The following is a 6,471-nucleotide window of genomic DNA, read 5'->3' on the forward strand; positions in this document are numbered from 1 at the left end:
CAGTTTCATGATCGGTGTTCATCATGAACTTGGTATTCAGTTTCATGTTCATGTTGCCATTATAAACTTGGTATCAAGTACCATTGCATATGTAGTCATGATCTTATGTATCAATCAGTTATGTAGTTATGCATTAGACATGCATTCTCATTGTGAGAAACTTAGTTCCTCAGAACACTTAGTTATGCATTCGTGAATCAGTTACGCATGCATCAGATATGTATGTTTAATATGTTATATTTAGCTTATCAGTCATAAGATCATGTTCCAGTTATTCATGTTCAGTTCATGTTCATCTTATTGTTTCCCCCTCAGTCAGTCTCATTCGAGGACGAATGTTCTTAAGGGCTAGATATTGTAATACCCGTACCTTTTCTTAGCTTGAAATCATCTCAAGGATGTTAGAACTTTCTTTGAAATACGAATACATTCTTGTACATGTGGTATTTTTAAGATTTACACTTTCTATCATGTGAAAAATTGAATAAGCTTTCCATCGATATCAATTTCATCAAAATTCAGTATCGGGGAAAGAAGTTATGGATATTTTACGGAAGCAGATCAGACTGCCCAGAACTGATGGTCAGGTTGACGGACCGTTGGAGCCTGTCGTTGCACTGAGGCAGTGGACCTACTTTCTACCCAGGTATGACGGTAGCAGTCAACGGACCTTTGCAGCCTCGACGGACCATCGGAAGCCACTGTCGCACTAAGCCAGCAGGACTAGTTTCTGCCCAGGTCCGACGGTAGGGACCGACGGACCGTCGCAGTTCCAATGAACCGTCGGAAGCCACCATCGCACCCTACGTTCAATTTTTTCAGGTCGTTTTAATAGGGGTATTTCGGTCATTTACCACCCACCTATATATCCCCAATTATATCTGATTTCAGCCATTGTGTTCATTATAATTTCACAACAAATATTAGGGTTTCTCTCTTACATTAATCTCCAAGAACAACATCCAATCTTCTTCAAGAACTAGGGGATTTCTAATTCTTCAAGTTCAAGAACATCAAGAATCTTAATCCAGATTGCATAGTGTTCATTCATGGACCCCTTTCATCCATGAAGTCCAAGAATCTCTTTTCTAAATTCAAGTTATTGATTTTTCTTGATGAATTTCATGGTTTGGATATTCTTGTTCATGTTGATAAATGAGAAATAGAGTTCTACTCCATGATTTGTGATAAGTTCTATGTGGGTTTAATGATTATAGCTATATATTCAGGCAACACTATGATTAAACCCTAGGATGATAAAATTAGAATTGAACCATAATTTTTAATTGTTGTACAATGGTGTTTACATGTACTATGTCTACAATATGTTTGATTAAATGCCTAGATGAAGGAAAATTGCCTAACTAGTATGATATCTTGAAATCCCCATGTATGTACAAGTTTATGCCTATCACATGTTTGATGAAATGCCTCTATAAATATAGTATAGATTATGATGTTAGTCAAGTATTCAAGTAAATCATGCTTAGTCAGTTTCCTTCTATCGATTCCTGGGGGTACTTATACCCGAAATATTAGTTGTCTGCCTAGAGCCATGTCATGTTTTCACGATACTCTCAGTCAAGCTATGAATCCTTAGACTTCAGACAGTCTTATGACTCAGGAAAAATCTCCACGATCTCATGACCTCAGTCAATTGTCAGATATCAGTAGTATTCCGTCAGTCAACGAAAATTTAGTAACTCAGCTCATGTTCAGTTCAGTAAATCATGTTTAGTGTCTATTCAGATGGAAGTAGAAATTAGCACCGAGTAAAGCCATGGATAGGAACTCACCTGTTATATGAGGGTGTGATTCCTAGAAGCGATCCTTGCGTTCCAGAACTATGTATTCAACATAGGTTGAGACATCGTAGCCTACTATATGAGGGTAGATGAGGTGGATTAACCTGTTATATGAGGGTTCCCACTGTTCTCACTAGAGTTACCTGTTATATGAGGGTTACTCATATGTTGTCCTTACCAGTGGCGTGGTAATGACACCCTTCCAATCAGGGCACGGATTGGACCCCAGCTTAGCTATTATAGCACATTTGAGGCATATCGGTTAGATGACTACTTCCCACAGTTTCATGTTCCTGAATTAGGACTGTCAAATACAGTCAATCAATCTCAGTAATAGAACTCAGATAGTTCTTCAGATTTAGGACTGTCAGATACAGTCAACTCAGATACAATATGGGTCTCAGATAGTTCCCTCAGATTCAGGACTGTCCGATATAGTCACTCATGTTATCAGTTATATTCAGATACAATTACTAATGTTATCAGTCATGTCAGTTATCAATATGTCATGTCATCAGTATTCAGATTCAGAAATCATGATCTCACGGTATTAGTGTCAGTTGCTACGTTTCATGTATGTATTCTCACACTTATGATAGTTAGTCAGTTATTATTATTGTTCATGCATATGAACCCCATGCATTCATCCTACCTCACATGCATACCAGTACATTCAAAGTACTTACGCATTTGCGCTATGGTGTCTTATACCATTGGTTCAGAGACACGTGCTCCAGATCAACAGTAGGCCTCAGTTTCAGCAGTCAGAGTTAGAAGTGAGTCCTCATATTTTGAGGACATGATGATTTTCTATTATCTCATTGTTTAGTTTATTAGTTGGAGTTAGTTGGGGACATGTCCCATCAACTCCTTAGTATTTTCAGTTTTGTTTTGGGTATTTCATTACCCTACACAGACGTTATGTTATTCAGATTATGTTTAGTATTGAACCTTATGGCCTTTTAGTGCATTTATTCAGATTATTTTGTTATATTATGCAGTGTTCAGGTACAGATATCAATCATGGGTTAGCTTGTGGTCCTTCGAGATCATGAACACCGTGTAGCATTCCGGGTACCAGATTTGGAGCGTTACACTTATATAACCAACAAAAAAGTTAGTTTGCAGATTCTGATTTTGGCCATTGAATGTGATGTAACTTTTAGATTACAAAATAAAAGGCAAAATGGTTCGATGGACCCTTGTACTATGTTGGTTTTATAAGTTGGACACTTCTACTTACATGTTTGTCATCTGGACCCAGCACCTACTAAAAAGCAATATTTCAAAACCTTTGAGCATTGACTAGGCCTATGTGGCATTAAAAGGGCTGACTAGGATGAGGCGTGTGTAGTCATGTGTGTATGAGCGAGTGAAGCACATTTTTTCAGCTTTTTAAATTTAAAAATATTTTTTAAAATTTCAAAAATAATTTAAAAAAATAAAAAAAGGCCCTCCCCCTCCCCTACCCCCGTCCAGCACCCCACCCCCTCCCCCACCGCCCCCACCCCATCCACCAGTCCACCACCATCCCCCACCCCACCCACCAGTCCATCACTGTTCTCCACCCCATCCAGCACCCTCCTCGTCCCTCATCGTCTTTCCGTCCTTCACCCTCTCCTCATCCCCCACCCCATCTTCCACCCTCCCCCAAGCAACACAACCACCACCACACCAGCGTTCTTCCCCTCCCCTACCCCACCCACCCTACTGCAGCATTACAAAAATCCATCAAGACCCCAGCATTACAAAATTTCATTACAAAAAATTTTCTCCTCTAATTTAATTAGCAGCTTTGATCAATTTTTGTGTTAAATTTCAACTTTTGGGTAAGATTTGATCAAGACACCATGGAGTCAATTCAAACTAAATACCATGAAATTAATTCAAAAAAAAACCCTCAAATTTCAATTGCATTCCAAACTCAAGAAGAATAACACAGTCAACGATGTTCATTGCTTTACCATGGAATCACCCGCTAACTAAAAAATTTAAAATTTCACACCAAATGACTAAAACAATCAATATATAAAATGGATATTATGGATCTTGAATTCATATGAATTTGTTTTATAAAATCTAACAATTTTAACTACTTTTTTTGATTAATTGGAAGTAGAATATAATGATTGGAGTTTATAAAGAAAAGAAGAAGAAGAAGAGAGAGTAGAAAAGAAGAAGAAGAAGAAGAAAGAGAGAGAGGGAGAATAAGAAATGGAAAAAGAGAAAGAAAAAGGGGAATAGAGAGGGAAAAGAGGAGGGGATTGTTTTCTTTTTATTTATTTGTTTTAATATTTAATATTTTTTATATATAAAAATAACGTGGAAGATGACATGACAGCTGACGTGGGGCGAGTGTGTTACACTAACCAAAAAAGTATTTAAAATATTATTTTTTAGTGGGTTCAAGGGTCCAGATGATAAACATGTAAGTAGGAATATCCATATTATAAAACGGACATAGTATAAATGCACTCCAAACTATTTTGCCAAAAAAAAATATACATTTATAAAGTGTATTTTTTTAAAAAAATTTCTAAGTATAAATGCACGTGATTCAATCATTCACGGGTTTCTCATTATCCAATACTTTCCATCCAAGGTAAAATTCACAAGTATTCTGTCGCCATATTGATAAAAAAGTAGCTAATTTTATATGGTGAAATTTTATGATAAATTGCATCAAAAGGTGATATTGTAAAAAAGAAATAGGGAAGTTACTTTCACTCGCTAGAAAGGAAGGTTAAAAAAAGGAGGGGAACAATAATTTAAAAAAAAAAAAGGACCTATAATGCATATTAATTTACAATTGAGTCTTCAATGAGGATATCATAGGTTAGAAAATTAAAATTAAATAATAGTTATCTTGTCTAAATAATAAATTAATACAAATTAATCTTCACATCCACCACAGCCTCCAGCTGGTTTGCCCCAACACGTAGGCATTTGCAGAGAAAGGACATCACAAAATTCTCTTGATATTTTAAAATTTAGGTATTTTGAACTATGAAAAATTTTCAACAATGCATTTAATATGAATTAAAGCAAGTAATCTTTAATGGCAAGCTAAACTGCACTTATCATAAGATATAATATGGACGTTAGAGGTTGAGGATTCATTCTTTTCTCATCCAAAATTTCATCTCATACAAAAATCTAAATAAAATATTGTTTTTCTAAAAAATCTTCAATAAAATACGATGACATCCTATATTAACAATTATTGATTGAGTGAAATTATTAAATAATTTTAATTTATTAAAATAAAATAAAAAATAAAAAATAATGTGGGAATAAAATATACCTATTTTGACCACACACAAGAGTAAGTATGGAGCATAGTAAACTGAAAACTTATCATCTCATTCTATTTTGCGACATAACACTCTTTAATAATGTTGCAACTTGCAATAGTGGCGATAAAAAAGTAAAATAATCATTACTATATAGTTTTGTTTTATCCATTTGTTTCAACGTAGATTTCAAATATCCACAGAAAATTAAAGCATGTTACTATAAATTAATTTTTTGGAGTTGGAATTTAAGTTGGAATTGAAGTTGTATTTGACCATGAATATAAATTAAAGTTTTTTTTTGAAATTTTGCAAGAGAAGTATGGGTGAAAAAAATGAAAACAAGAAAAACTTGTTTCCAGTTTTTCAAATTCAATTCTAGAATTGTATTTGAAATTTTCATGGCCAAACCCATCTTGTTTCACTTTTTTCATTAAAGTGAAATAATTTTTCGGAGTTGGAGTTAGAGTTGAAGTTGAAGTTGTGTTTGACTATGAATATAAATTAAAGTTGTTTTTGAAAATTTGTGAGAGAAGTATGAGTGAAAAAAGTGAAAACATCTTCCAAATACAATTTTGAAATTGTATTTAAAATTTTCATGACCAAACACACAGTTTTCACTTAGAAAAAAAATAAAAAATTTTCGTGGTCAAACGACTACTTATATCTTTGCTGAAAAATGACAACATATTCTATCCTTGCATTTTATGAAAATTATTATGAAATGTGAATTGATTGTTTCACTTTTCCATATGATGGAAAACTTATTTTGTCCTTGCATTTGATGTGCACTAAAAATGTTCTAGAGGTGCACTAAAAATGTTCTATTTTTGCTTGTTTCACTTTTTCAATGAAAAACATATTTCATCCTTGCATTTGATGTGCACTATATTATGAAAATTTTTATGCTTGTTTCACTTTTCCGTATGATGGAAAACACATTTTTTCCTTGCATTTGATGTGCACTAAATTATGAGTTCTATTTTTGCTTGTTTCACTTTTCCACATAATGGAAACACATTTTATCCTTAAATTTTGATGTGCACTAAATTATGAGTTATATTTTTGCTTGTTTCACTTTTCCACATGATGGAAAACACATTTTGTCCTTAAATTTTGATGTGCACTAAATTATGAGTTATATTTTTGCTTGTTTCACTTTTCCACATGATGGAAAACACATGTTGTCTTTGCATTTGATGTGCACTAAATTATGAGTTCTATATTTTGCTTGTTTCATTTTTCCACATGAAAGTCACTTTTCCTTAAATGTTTGAGGTTGATTTTTTTTTTTTTTTTATATTATTCACTTCATTCATTTTTATTTATCTCGTATATTTTCTTTGTCTAAAAATAATTATTTAATTTTATTT

The sequence above is a fragment of the Capsicum annuum genome, chromosome 7 (genome assembly GCF_002878395.1).
Source record: "Capsicum annuum cultivar UCD-10X-F1 chromosome 7, UCD10Xv1.1, whole genome shotgun sequence".
Taxonomy (NCBI): Eukaryota; Viridiplantae; Streptophyta; class Magnoliopsida; order Solanales; family Solanaceae; genus Capsicum; species Capsicum annuum.